At 43.1% G+C, this 12867-nt stretch overlaps 1 protein-coding gene across 1 annotated transcript in view; it reads right to left on the reverse strand.

The window, feature by feature from the left end:
- Window positions 1-8627, reverse strand: part of LOC134467636 (SH3 and multiple ankyrin repeat domains protein 1-like) — a 93524-nt gene extending 84897 nt beyond the window's left edge. The window contains exon 1 of the mRNA XM_063221474.1: window positions 8348-8627. The gene's annotated coding sequence lies outside the window, so the exon portion shown is untranslated. The remainder of the gene's footprint in view (window positions 1-8347) is intronic.
- Window positions 8628-12867: the final 4240 nt, after the last annotated feature.

Consider the following 12867-nt stretch of genomic DNA (forward strand, 5'->3'; position numbering starts at 1 on the left):
TCAAACTACTTGCAAACTCCATCTCTCTCGCTCTCTCTCTACCTCTCGCACTGTCTCTCATTCACTCTCCCTCTCACTCTCTATATGTAGGACAGCAGAGTGTGTAGATGTATTTTCAGTGAATCACTCCCCAGAAAATTTAATTGGAGAACTTCCAGGGAACAGATTGTCCCACTTTGGTGCCCCGCAAAGAAAAGTGGAACGGCCAAATTCAGCCCTGTCCCCTTCCATCGCCGCGTCCTCATCTTTCACCCTCTTGACACACTCTCACTCCGTCCAGCCACTTCATCGGTCTGTCCATCTCAGTGCCCCTCTCAGTCTCAATCAACATAGACCGAGAGACGAGGGTGTGTGTGTGTGTTGAAGGAGTGTGAGTGAGTGAGTGAGAGAGAGAGAGAGAGAGAATGAGTGAGTGAGTGAGTGAGTGAAAGAGAGAGAGAGAGAGAGAGAGACTCCATTCGTCCGTCTGTTCATCTCAGCCCCTCTTTCTCCCCCACACTACACACACTCTTAATCGCCCTCAAGTCTCATTCAGCCACTAGACTAGTGCTTCTCAATGGGGGCTCTACAGTCCCCCGGGGGGCGTTAAGGAGCCCTCGGGGAGGAGACAGCTGAAAGGGGGCGTCGTTTAGTTCAAATTAATAAGCATTAGTTTTTTAAAAAAAATACTAACGGGGGGCGTTATTACGCTTATGAATACGTCGAGGGAGCTGGGAGGCAGATGATGAGGTAAAAGGTGGGTTTGTTTAAAAAAAAGGTTGAAAAACACTGCACTAGGCAAAAACGCAGGGGAATGAGTTGAAAGAGTGTGGATGTCTGTGACCGACTGACTAAATGACTGACCTGTCAGTCCGTCAAGATCTCTGCCATCCATCCCTCACACAAATCTCTAACTAGGCGAACACAATGGCGGCGACAAGATGAAGCGACAGAGAATTGCTGGACTGTACAGCAAGGGCGATACGAGCAATAGAAGTGACAGGGTCCACCCGGTAAAAGCAGAATGCCAGCATTCCAACATTCCAATTGGCTGTGGTGGCTGTTGCTGAACCGCATCATAGCTCATTTGCATAATATTCGCTGAAGCCTGTCCAACTACTAACTGTCGCTTAAGTCGCCTCTAGCAGTCGCCCAAACCGCTTTCGTCTCTTCTGTCATCAGCAACTCAATACAAAGTCAATTACTTCCATCGCTAGAGTCGCTCAAGTCACGTCTGGTCTATTCATGCCCTAAGTCTCACTCAGCCTCCTGAAGGAGAGCCGAGGCAGCGTGTGAGTTGAACGAGTGTTAGTGACTGACTGAGAGTCTGACGGTCCATCCATCCATCTCAGCCCCTATTTCTTCCCACACAGTTAAGTCAATTTCAGCTGCTGAGCTGAAAGAGTGACAGTCTCTGTGACTGACTGACTCTCACCCCCTCCCGCCCACCCCACCCACTTCCCCAACCCCACACACAAACGTAATGCCCCTCTCTTAAGCTCATTCAGCCACTAGACTGCGAATTGAGGAAGTGTTTGAGTTGAGACTGCGAGAGTGAGTGACTGCTGGCGCCAGTCCCGTGGAGGGTAGGCTGTGGCAGAGGCCCAACCACCCGAGGGGATATCAGTTATCTTGACTGGCCACCAGGCTGTGCCAGTGCTGCCTGGCAAAGTCGCACATCCCCTTACACCAGCACAGAGTGATGAAGTCCGAACGAGGCACTGAAGTGCAGTTCATGTGCATATGTGTATAACGACAGGGCGAAGTGTGTGTATGTGTGTGTGTGTGTGTGTGTGTGTGTGTGTGTGTGTGTGTGTGTGTGTGTGTGTGTGTGTGTGTGTGTGTGTGTGCGCGTGCGCACGCCCGTGTGTGTGTTTTTGAGGGGTGTTGTACGGACAGCTGACTAAGTGTGCCTGTGATTCAACAACATTCTGGGACCGCACATGGCCTGTTATGTGCAAGCTGCATCCATTGCACACACGTTCACAGACATGGCCTTGGATATTTTGAAACCGTATTTTGTCATCCTGCTTCACATCAAGACAGTGCTGAGTATGGAAGGTTTCTATCGAATTATTTAGTTCTCAACAGACCAATGCATTGTAGACATGCTGGAAAAAAACCAAAATATCAAGTAAATGGTAGAGCTGTCCTTCAAAAAGTTATTTTGAAGTGATTGACTTAAAGGGGCTACATGCAATAGATACAACCTTCGTGCCATGTTGAAGTGAGATGCAAAATCAATGATGTACATAATCAATCTAGTGTGAAGAACCTCCAGAATGGAGGCCTTGAATGGGCAAATGTTCCCATTGTTTAAATCAACCATTGTGTGCTATTGCACTAATACATATACAGTAACAGTAGTCTTTTTTTCTTTTTCGGCAAATGACCCGGGCCGGAATTGAACCCGGGTTGCCAGCATAGTAACCAGCATAGTAACTCTCTTTTTGTTTCAGAATATTGATGTGTCATTTTCTGCAATATATTTTAGATCAGTCTGGTATAAAATAATTTTAAAGCAGGTTGGGACATCAAAGCCAGATCTGACAACTCAGCAGCTTCCACTCTCTCAGTTTACTCTCTCAGGGTCTCTGTGTCAGTTTATCACAGCTGACGCACAGAGATGCGCAGTTGACAAGACTGACAGACCAATGACGGTTGTGTTTCCTGGCGCACACTTTGCTATGAGAAACTCTTTCAGATAAAAAATGCATGATATAGCTCAGGGATGTCAAACTCAGGCCCGGGGGCCAAATCTGGCCGACGGAGAATTTTTATTCGGCCTGCGAGACCATTTCAAATATGTATGTAGTTGGCCCACATATACCTTTACTGTATAGTGTAACAAGACTTGAACATGAAATTTGGTGTGTCACAGGATGTCACAGGAACTGCCAAATATGATCGGAAAGGGTGTGTGTGAAATTTAACTATAGTACGAAGTGCATGTATGCATAATTTTAGTCCAATTTTTAAAACAAATATTGAGTTCGGCCCTCGACTTTGATCCAGATTTTGATTTTGGCCCTCAGTCAATTTGAGTTCGACACTCCTGATATAGCTTAACACAGCTCGCACCATATATTTACATTAGATTTTTATTTAAAAAGACCAAATGGTCTTGCATGCCCATGGGGATCCTTGCTCGAGTCTGGCCTGGGTCATTTTTCCAACCCTGCCTCATCTCTCTCTCCCACTCTTCTCCTGTCGTACACTCAACGGTCCTATCATCAATAAAGACACAAAAAGCCAGTGAAAAGAGAAGAAGAAAAAAAGAAGAAACAGAGAGTCAGAGTAACACAACAAAGCCCTGAGGTTTATGTCCATTCTGGACCTTGATGGAATCTGATAAGTGGTGCATGATCAGCCCTGCTGTATGACCGAGAGCAATGGAAGTAAGAGTTAGGCTAATCCCATTGACCTCAGTGTTCCATGTTTAAAGGTGCACTGTGGGATTTTGGATTTTGGGAGTAGGTATTGCAATGCTACTCATTGAAACTGCGCTGCCTATTGCCAAATTTGATCTTTTGATGAACATTTACTAGCTAATAAATTAATATTTACTACTAGTATGACCAAAGTATAGTAAGTTTTGCAGTTAAAAAAGACAATTTCTGGAAATTCTAAATGGTGGACATGGAGAAGATCCACCATTTTGTGTATGAAAAGTGCAATTTTCCCAGTCATAATGAAAACTTGGAATTTGACGGTGGAGGTACAGTAAGTATTCAAGTATTCTGCTACAGGCTGCTACAGGCTGTTTCATTGAGCCCCAAAAGGGGAATGTATTGGCCTGACTAGAAGACATTGTATATTGAATATACGGTAAGACATCCAAAAATAGAGCTTGAAAACAGGAGGTCAAGAAATTGTGTTGTCCGCATAAAAATTGTAGAATCTATCCTTGTTACGTTATGAATGCTAATCAGACGTCAGCTGTCAATCTCAACACGGTGCAGACAGACAGTCGAGGGGAGTAAAAAAAAACAACAACTTTCAATCACAACTCATAGCTCTGCTTTTAATGGCATTCAGTTTTGACAGTCTCAATAGGACATTTCTGGTTGCTTTCCCTGACCATCTGACGGCGCCAGTTAAAATTGAAGCACAGAAAATGAACAATTTGACGAGTCACCTCAAATTGTTGGACGCTGTCGTCAACAACAAAGCTTTGCACAAGACAGTGGCACATGCCTCGTAAGCTCACACCAGTGAGTAAATAGAGGCAAAGAATCTCTGTGAATCTGAGTATTCATGGAAATTATACTGTGAAATGTGTTCTCCTTATATGTAAATTTTGTATAAACAGCATTTTCACATAAATAGATCAGATCACCTTTGTGAAAGTTTTAGTATCTGCCCCACAGCATTAGCATACGTGCATGTTGAGACAGTGACACTGTCTGTGACACTAAATGTAAGGATAAAGTTTGGTTTGTACACTGTTCTTCTTTTTTTGAATACTGTAGGCTAACTACCTTAAAGTGATACTGTGCCATTTTTGGAAATAAACTTATTTTACACCTCCTTACCGTTTTCCTGTACTTTCAACCGTTTTGTAGCTATGGCAGTGCAAATTTTACCTCCAAGCTAGCAGTTAACATTGAGTCCTATGAGACCAGTTAGCTCTCCAGTCAGTTGGTCTCATAGGACTCAATGTTAACTGCTAGCATGAAGGTAAAATCTGCACTGCCACACCCAGAGAACGTTTGAAATTACAGGAGAACGGTAAAACCCTATTATTTAACTCAAGGGGAGGTGTCAAAAAAGCTTATTTCAAAAAATGGGACAGTATCACTTTAACCCATTAAGACACAGCATTATAAATTTGCTGTTACCAGAATGGCAATGACCAAGTAGTAATGTATTACTAAAGACCCATAGTCATAGTATTGTAGTTCTATAGTAGTTAACTTTCAATGACTATTATAGCGTGCCACCGGAGTTACCGTGTGCATTAAGGGGCTACCTCTAAACTGTAAGGTTATATCACCAAAGACACAGCTTTGCTAGCTGACATCTGTTACGTATGGCTGACCAACAGTCAGCTTCATGCGGCCCCTCTGGGCTTCAAATAGCTGTCTTGGCTTTCCACAGTCGTGACGGATGCAGTCACTGTTAATGCCTGATTTGATGGCACGATATGAGTGAATGTCTCCCAGCATCAAAAGCAAATACATACAATATAGTGCGGGCGTATTAAAAAAGTCTATTACTTCTTATCTCAAAACACTGTCTCAGTTAAAATGCAGGAAGAGTGAAGACAGCAAAGAGAGAGAAGATGGTACAACGCTTATGAAAATCGACCATGGTAAACCCACAATTTACCATGTTTTTTGAGCATGGTTTGTGATGGTTAAACCAGTCACAAACCATGCTGAAAAAACATGAAAAGCATGAATAACCATGATCCATGGTTAGTCAGGAACCACGGATTTCATGATAATACTCTGGTTCGTTCAGAGTACTTAGAGTAACCATGACATACCATGGTAAAACCATGCTTACTACAGTAAAACCATGGTCCATTTTCGTAAGGGAAGATACAGTATCCACTATGCATAAAAAGACACTGTTGAGGTGATCGGAGTGCAGACTACGCTTATGATCAGACCATATTGTAAATAGTGCAGTATATAGCCTATACGGTATGTTTTGTACTGTCATTTCTGATGATGATACATTCTCTCCCTTTGCCCCCCTTGTCTCTCTCTCGTTCCCCTCGGTCTATCTCTCTCTCTTTTTTTTACACACTCTCTTTTTTTCACGAGGAGTGCAGAAAATGGCATAAAAAGAGTGTTAGAACTTCAAAGCAAGTGGAGCAGCGCGAGCAGAGCGTTTCTATTCTATCAGAGGGGGAGAATAAAGAGCAGTGGCTGTGCTGTGTGTGAGAGGGGGGGCAGCGGGCGGCTTGATAAGGCTGGTGACAAGTGGTTTCAGGAAGTTAGAAGCTGCATTTCCATTTCCTCATAAGGCGTCATCTCTTAACACAGCACACCACCGCAGAAGGAATTCCCAAACCGCACAAAAAGCACACACCTCACACACACACACACGCAAGCACGAAAGCATGCACGCACATATGCCCACGCACGTACGCACACACACACACCCACAAACATACACACACACCCCAAGGGATTCCCCTGACACATTGTGATATGAGTAGGTCACACATACAATACTGCATGGCTGAGGGGCACAGGGGACGCGTGTGTGTGTGTATCTGCTTATGTGTGTGTGTGTGTGTGTGTGTGTGTGTGTGTGTGTGTGTGTGTGTGTGTGTGTGTGTGTGTGTGTGTGTGTGTGTGTGTGTGTGTGAGTGAGGTGTAGGAGGGAGAGAAGTGGGTGTGTTCTCTCAGTGAGAGAGAGAGAGAGAGAGAGAGAGAGAGAGAGAGAGAGAGAGAGAGAGAGAGAGAGAGAGAGAGAGAGAGAGAGAGAGAGAGAGAGAGAGAGAGAGAGAGAGAGAGAGAGAGAGAGAGCAGGCCTGGGGTTATTAATGAGGTTTTATGAAAACAGTCAATAACTTGGCCCAATTTGTTGGTCAAACAAATAGCTAATTAATTTACTCTTCAATGAAGCTATTGCTGGAAGCCAAAACATTCAGCCGTGACAAAACAGGCGTGAAATGACCCTTTGCTCTCAACTCCAACATCTGGACGGGCAAAAGAAAAAACAACGACACAGAAAATCAAGCGTAATGGCCTTGCTTATATTAATTAAGATACAAGGCCTCTTGTAATACATCCATGTTGTACCACATGCACGCAGAACACCCCCTTCAGAGTGACGTAGACTGACACCCAGATGCCTACACGTAAGTGCACTCGACATCACTACAGCACCACTGTTACTCATCTTGTCAGCTAACGTTGGCTTTTAAACTCTTCAACCTCTTACCAGAACGCCTCTGAAACCTCTTTCTTTACTCAAGCTATGGTATATAGGCGGGTCACACACAATGCGTGTTGAACTACACAAAGAACACTCTCCGCTCTCTTTTGGCTTCGGGTGTTTAATTTTTCACTAAAAACCCAGGAAAAAAAGAGATAGAGAGGGAAAAAAAGAAAGAGAAAGAATATGAAAGACAGAAATAAATAAGTAAAGAAAGAGAGAAAGAGTTAGTTTACAGTGAGTGGCTGACAGATTGTGTGATTGATTCACAACAAGAACAGCTACACACACATTCCCTCTCCTCTCCTCTCTTCCTCTCTTCCACAAAGTGCAAGCAGGTAATTGTTGTGAGGCAAGTTAATGGCTGGCCTGGTGAGTGTGAGCGGTGTGAAATGGGATGTGATGGGCCAGCCTGTGGTGTGGGGGCGCGAGCACCGCACAGGGCTGAGAGGCTCTGAGAGTTACCAGAGCTGCTGAGAACCAGAGCCCTGCACCTCGCCTCTTCATCTCCACGTAACGTACCCCAGGAGGAGGCCACACTCAAACATGGACCGTGACTCAACCCCCATTCAGCTTGCTTGCTCTTATAAGTTTGTTCATTCACTCTCTCTCTCTCACACACACAAACACATACACACACACACACACACACACACACACACACACACACACATACACACACACACACACACACACACACGCACACGCACACGCACACACCTTGGGCTCTACATCGACAGACGGCAACCTACAGCAAAGTACATTCCTGTAAAGGTAAAATTCAATTCCAGAGCAAAGACACTGGAGGCAAACACATTCTTCGTTCTGAATACAAGCTGTAAATACTGGTGTGTGGTAAACCTTTTGTGTTTAACTGTCTTTCTGACCTAAGCTGTGCTGTAATGTAATGTTGGACCCCTGGATTCATGAAAATGGTATTTCTGCACTACCCGCATACTTCTCTTTCTACCTCAGCGACCTTTGTAAATTGGAGCCATAGTGTACATACACTATATTCAAAACCAACCAACTTTACTCTCCAATTAACACATGCATACATCATAAACATGTCACACACATGCAGTTGACGGAAGGAAGGGCGAGAGAGCGAGAGCGAGAGCCAGAGACAGAGAGGGGGGGAGAGAGAGAGATATTGATATTGAGAGAGAGAGAGAGGGAGAGAGAGAGAGAGAGAGAGAGAGAGAGAGAGAGAGAGAGAGAGAGAGAGAGAGAGAGAGAGGTACCGCTCAACAACACAACTGTCGGCGGTACGGTACACACCCCTCTGTCCCACCTTGCACCGGTTTTCTGAAGGCAAACAATTAAACCCTCCTCATGACAACTCTCTTCTCTCTCCCATTCCCCCTCATCCTGGCAACGATGAAGAAGATATCAAAGGACGTGAAACAAACAAAACATAAATGTCCCTCTTGGCCATGACCGTGCGAATCAAGTTAAGCAATATAAGTACCTGCTGTCCTGTCGGGTCCTTTTTCAAGCTCAGTCCAGCACTCTTCCTCTATACACATACACTCAAAGAAGACAGAAGGTCCAGGCACACAGCAGGAGAAGACAGACAACGGATCCAGCAGGACAAGGAGAGGAAAAGGGGGATAAAAAACAATAAAACAAATAAAACAGGAGTGGAGGAAGGAAAGCACCACACCACGAAAAGAGTTCACCAAGAATGACGAAGTGGAAGAATAAAAAAAATCACGTTTTTTTCTCCCCTCTCTATTTGAGAAACGTTCTGTGGGACCTCAGTTGGAGTATGAAGAAAAAGAGAAATTCCTCAGAGTCAGATCGGCACACTCTCTCGCTCTCTCTGCTCCCCTCCCTCCTCTTGCATACACGCTCTTTCTCTCTCTCTCCCTCCCTCTATGGAAAATGCTCACAGCCATCCAGCATCCCTCTTCACAGTAGCATGTTGAATAAGTCCTGCCCTCCTCCTCTCTTCAACAGCACCACACCTCCTCCTCCTCCCCTCTTCCCCCCTTTTTACTCCTGCTCACTAGACACAATTCCCTATTCTCTTCCCCATCTTTATGGTTTCATCTTTGCCTCTCCTGTACAGTGAGTGTTTGTGTTTGCAATTGAGACACCGGAAGGTCGAAAAAGAACATGTCTTATAATGTGAAGACAAAGTGTGACACTCTTTTAAGTCTGTGTATGTGTGTTTAGGTGCAAAAATAAATTAAAGTAAAATAAAAATGTGTCACAGTCAGCAATATGTGTGTGTCTGTGAGAGGAATACAAAGGGAGAGGATATCGCTACAGTTTCCTTGTCAGTCTCCCTCACACCTACCTTTGATGCACAGATCAAACTCCTGGCTGCCTTCTCACATCCGTGTATCTGCCCGTCTCTTGTCTCACACTCTTTGGCTCTCTGTCTCTCACTCACACTCTCATACACTCAAGTGCACACTATCACATTCAGACACACACACACACACAAAATGCACGCACACACGCACACACTCTCTCTCTCACCCCACACACACAGTACCTGCCACATTTTTCTGCTCCACTTTTGTGGGGGCCATTTCTCTCTCTCTCTCTCTCTCTCTCTCTCTGAAGGTGGAGAAACAGAGGTGCTCGATCACAATTAACACTCCCATTCCACATACCATGGGAAGAGAGGGGTGAGAGTGAGATAGCGTGTGCAGAAAATGACTTCCCGTCCCACCCGAAAGTGACAAGGTCTTGAACATCAGTTGCCGTGTTCTCATTGAAAGGTGCAGCTAGTGTGAGTGGGGGTTGAGAGTGTTTGCTGGGGCTATGTGTACGGCACAGTGGTACGTACTGCCGCCAACTACCTGCTTCATCCACCGTGACCTTCTAAGACAGGCACATCTAAACACACATGCGTGCATATAAACACATGCGCTTATCTCTCTAGATATTTCCCTCTTTCAAGCATATATGGGTCACGGGCAAACAGAGGAGAGTGTGATGGAGGGAAAGGAAAGCAGGGAGAGAGCGAAAGGAGAAAGGAGGGGGAAAATAAAAGAGAGGACATGAGACAAAAAGCTTGAAATGTAGGAACATCTGGGGAGGGGGGTTAATAGATATGTGAAGAGTGCAATATATTAACAAGGGGGAGGGAAAGAAAGGGAAAGGGGAGAGAGGCTCATGAGAGAAGATTTGTGACAAGCGGTTGAAATGTTACAACTTAACAGCAGGAGGAAAACAGGTATGGAAGAGTGATTTATGTGAAGAGGGATAAGATATTAACTAATGTACATGCACATGTTCATAGATTCACAGGCAGAGTACTGCAGCTGGGTGCTGTGGGGTGCAGTAAGTACGCATCAGCAAGACTCCCAGAGCTGACCGCCCAGACAACGCTGCGAAGGGAAACAGCCCCACAGTGTGGCTGAACTGATACACTTGGTCCTCCTCCCACAGCATACAGGAGTGCAGCACAAAAGGCATTTTGGTAAACCCCATAGCACTTTAATTCATGGTTTTATCTTCAGAACATCTATACATACAGTATATCAACATTATACGCACAAAACTGTGTGCAATATTAAAATAAATGTTAGGGCTGGGGCTTAACACAATTAATTTTGATTAATTAACTACACAAACATTTACATGACTTAAAAAAAAACATTTTAATCACACCTTAATATACAGCTCCAGGCCTTTTTATTAGAATACCATGAAAAAGTTGATATATTTCCATAATTCCATCAATAATGTTAAACTGTCATGGATTGTAGATTCATGGCCCAGTTTTTTAACTATTCCAATCATTAAATTGTTTATTTTTACACATTTTGGTCTTCCAGCTCAAAAAAACCATGAATTGGGGAATTCACATCATTAGAATATTGTAATAAAATCACAATTTTCTTCATCAAAATTTGTTTCACATCAGTGCACATCAAATCAGTTGAACTTTGGTACTTTCTACACAACATGCAATGTTCAATACTTGGTTAGGACTCTCTCTGTCTTAATATTATTAATAATAACGGCCATGATGCGTTTAACATTGAAGTCAATGGCAGAAACAGTGCATGGGAGTAATGGAAGGCCAGATATCCTTGATGCTTTGCCGTCAGCTGTTTTTGTATAGCTGACCTGGTGTCCCACACTTCCCTCTTCAATATACCCGAAGATTTCCATGCCACGTTTTGGTGTTAACTCACCAGTTTAATTCTAACTCAACAGAAATTAAACCCCATTCATTTTCAATGGGGATTCATTTCTGGTTATTTAGAATTAAACTGGTGAGTTAGCGCCAAAACGTGGCATGGAAATCTACAGGGTATATTGAAGATTGAAGTGTGGGGTACCAGGTCAACAAACAAGAACAGCTGACAGCAAAGCATCAATGATATCTGGGCTTCCATAACTGCCATGCACTGTTTTTCCATTGACTTCAATGTTAAACGCATCATGGCCATTATGAAGACAGAGAATGTCCTAACCAAGTATTGACCATTGCATGTTATGTAGAAAGTACCAAATTTCAACTGATATAATGTGACCCGAATTTTGATGAAGAAAAATGTGATTTTATAACAATATTCTAATAATGCGAATTCCCCAATTCATGGGTTTTTTGAGCTGGAAGGCCAACGTATATAAAAAGAAAAAAAATAATGATTGGAATAGTTAAAAAACTGGGCCATGAATCTACAATCCATGACAGTTTAACATTATTGATGGAATTATGGAAATAAATCAACTTTTTCATGGTATTCTAATAAAAAGGCCTGGAGCTGTAGATACGGAGTTCTGGATTAGACCAGTGGAGGGCAGCATTACGGCTGCTGGTGGTGTGTTGTACACTACAGCCTGCTGAAATTGTTTTGATTCTCTTCTCTTTTTTTGGAATCAACAAAGTCTGTTATAGCCTCTGAAGCAACAGAGAGATGTTGGGTTTATAATGTTCAGAATGTACTTGAAAGCATTGGTTGCTTATCTTGGTTAACTACCACATTGAAAAGAAAAATCCTTAAATGAGTGACTTTTTTAGAGTATCTAAATGTAACAATATGTACATTTCCTTCATTACATTTTCCATACCTAACTTACTGTACCTAAAGTACTGCCATAATGTTACATATTATTTTTATTTTTAAATATAATTTTAGTTTTTTTTATGCCTTTATATAACAGGACAGTCGAAGATGGTGACAGGAAGCAAATTGGACAGAGAGACAGGGGAGGATCGGGAAATGACCCCGGCCAGACTCGACCATGTGTTCCTGTACTTAACCACAGTTGAAACGCAATATCTGCAAATGCTAATCATAGTATGCCACTTCTCTAGTCTGAAGTTTCATGACAAAGGCTTAGGAGTTTTGTAGTCTGAAAAATAGACATGGATGGAATTCACACTGTTGCTCAATACTTTAATACTCTCTCATTTTCTCTTCCCCCTTTTAGAAAGATCTATTTCTGAGCCCTGCTCCTCAGCCCTTCTCTCCCTTGGTGTCTCCACTCATTCCTCATTCATAACAGTTCTGGCACCATGTAGAATAGAGAGTAGTAGAGTAGAGTGCTTTATTGTCACTATAAAAATACAGTGAAATTATGTTCGGAAGCATCCAACAGATGCCCACAAAATTAAAGATATATTAACGGCATAGCTAATAATAACAAAACTAGAAATGCATTCAGAGAACGCAGACCTCCGCCAAGGAAGTTCAGTTCGTTTTGGACATAGGTATAGAGTCATGATGTGTTTCATGCATTTAGGCTTATAGTCTACATAGCATTTGTGTTCAGGTAACTGAACCGTCAAGTCGTAACCAAATTACAGTTCTATCTGTCTCTTTTATCATTTCCATGTCCTCTAGCTGTGGACTGTTTAGTTCACCTTTGATTGTTCTATTGGCAAAGTGATTGTTCATGGTATATGCCTTCTGAGATTTGCAAATGCACTTAAGCCTTGAAGCTCATTGCTACATATTAGTCACATAAAAAGCACAATTTTCATTGGCCAACGCCCATAGTAGGCCTATATATTCT

This window comes from Engraulis encrasicolus, chromosome 17, assembly GCF_034702125.1.
Source record: "Engraulis encrasicolus isolate BLACKSEA-1 chromosome 17, IST_EnEncr_1.0, whole genome shotgun sequence".
NCBI lineage: Eukaryota > Metazoa > Chordata > Actinopteri > Clupeiformes > Engraulidae > Engraulis > Engraulis encrasicolus.